This window comes from Tupaia chinensis, unplaced genomic scaffold (genome assembly GCF_000334495.1).
Source record: "Tupaia chinensis unplaced genomic scaffold, TupChi_1.0 Scaffold000416_1, whole genome shotgun sequence".
Taxonomy (NCBI): domain Eukaryota; kingdom Metazoa; phylum Chordata; class Mammalia; order Scandentia; family Tupaiidae; genus Tupaia; species Tupaia belangeri.
The window spans coordinates 3,547,577-3,549,874 of NW_006159921.1; positions in this window are offsets into that span (position 1 = coordinate 3,547,577).

Genomic DNA, 2,298 nt, shown 5'->3' on the forward strand with positions numbered 1-2,298 from the left:
TTTTCCCTGAGTTTTGCCTTTTTTTTTTTTTTTTTTTTTTTTTAATCTTTAAGTATTTGATACAAACCAGAGAAGAAGAAGGAGTTAGGCTCTGTTCTGTTGTCAACTAGAAAATGGACACAGAAAAGAAGGGTGCTCGAGGCATTCCGTGAGCTAGGTGCCACCAACAGATGCTCTCATGCCCTTCTCCCAATGACTGGAGCAGGTAGGGAGCACATTTTCATCTGAAAGAGCAAGAAGCAAACTCAGAGCTGCTGAGCCCTTGTCCTGAGTCACACAGTGTCTGAGTCCAGTCTATCTGCATGCCTCCATGTTTCCAGTCCTCTAGACCTGACTGAGAAGTTGCTCACAGCTTGGCTTCTGATGGGGATGGGAGAAGGGTGGGGGTCTCTCATCTCCACAGGGAGACCCCCCACTCGAGACGCTCACTGTATGGTTGTTGGCTTGTTTCCCAGACATTTCTTCAGTGTCTGTTCTGTGCCAAGTATTGAAACGAGCAAGGCAGGGGACCAGGAGTTAGCATAATGGCTATGTCGCTGGACTCCCATGTAGTCAACCGCGGTTCAATTCCTGGACCTGGTGGCTTAAACTCACGCTGGGCACGTGTCAGTGCGTGCCCAAGATCCTGAGAGGAGAATGGAGGAGAAGGGATTGTGGTGTGGTCATCCCCCCAGGGGGTGATTTCTCACTTTCTGTCTCCCTGGCAAGTGCACGCACCCTGTAGCACAAAACCTCTTCAAAAAAAAAAAAAATGAAAGAAAGAAAGAAAGAAAGAAAGAAAGAAAGAAAGAAAGAAAGAAAGGAGCAAGGCAGAGCTCCGGTCCTCAAGGAGCTGACAGTTTATTTAGAGTAACAGGAAGACACATGTGCAATTTTACTTATTTAGTTTCTGTTTTACATTTAACTTAAAAAAATTTTTTTTAGAGAGATTTTTGCTATAGGGCACATGCGCTTGCTGAAGAGAGAGAGAGAGACAGAAAGAGACAAATCACCCTCTGAGGAGATGGCTATGCCACAATCCCCTCTCCTCCATTCTCCTCTCAGGATATTGGGCACACAAGTACACATGCCTGGTGTGAGTTTGAAGCCACCAGTTCAAGTTCAGGACTTGAACTGCAGTTGTTCGTGTGGAATCCAGCTGCCCTAACCACCACACCCCTTGGTGGCCCGGTTTCTGTATTTTGTTTGTTTGTTTGTTTGGAGAGGTTTTTGCTATAGGGCATGTGCGCTTGCCAGAAAGACAGAGAGAGAGACAGAGAGACAGAAAGTGAGAAATCACCCCCCAGGGGGGATGGCCACGCCGCAATCCCTTCTCCTCCATTCTCTTCTTGGGATCTTGGGCATGCACACACACATGCCTGGAGTGAGTTTAAGCCACCAGGTCCAGGGTTTAAACCGTGGCCGACTATATGGGAGTCCAGCAACATAGCCATTATGCCAACTGCTGGTCCCAATTTCTGTTATTTTTAGCCACCCAGTCTCTAATATTTTGTTATAGCAGCCCGAACAGTGTAAGCCAGTGCTCGTACTATTCTCAGCCTATGGATGAATGGAGGCAGTGAGGTGGCCAGCCTATGTCTTCAGGCACATGAGTGGTCTGGGCAGGCTTATCTTAGGTCAGGCACGGGGTAAAGCCTGATGGTGAGGCAGGTGGACACCTGGATGCCAGACTGCCTTGTGCCTTAGTTGGAGAGTGCCCTGACAACTTCAGGAAGGGGAGTAGGAGCGGGAACCTGGCCAGCATGCCTGGGGCCAGCCTCACACACTCTCTCTGGCAGACAAGGAACAAGGTCTCAGACTCGTGACTGCTGAGACAAGGTCCAGGAGCTCTTGTTGGCCAAACCCATGCTTCTCGGGCCTGAGGAGCATCCTGGGGATTTCTGGCAAGTTAATGGCTCGGAGGGTGCAGGAAGAGCACCACGCTGCTTTATCTTGGCCTTCTCTGTGTCCTCTTCCGGCAGTTCCGTCACTGGCCAATCCTCCTTTTTTCATTCAACTGCTCCTCTGACTTTTCTACCTCCTTTTCCCTCTTTACATCCTATTCCTCTTCCTCTTGTGCATTCCCTTCTTTTTCTTCCTTCTCTTCTTTTTTTCTTTTTTCTTTTTTTTTTGCTTATATTTGCTTTATTTTATTTTTATTTTTTGGAGAGGTTTTCGCTATAGGGCGCGTGCGCTCGCCAGACAGACAGACAGAGACAGAGAGACAGAAAGCGAGAAATCACCCCCCAGGGATGGCCACGCCACAATCCCTTCTCTTCCATTCTCCTCTTGGGATCTTGGGCACGCACACACATGCGC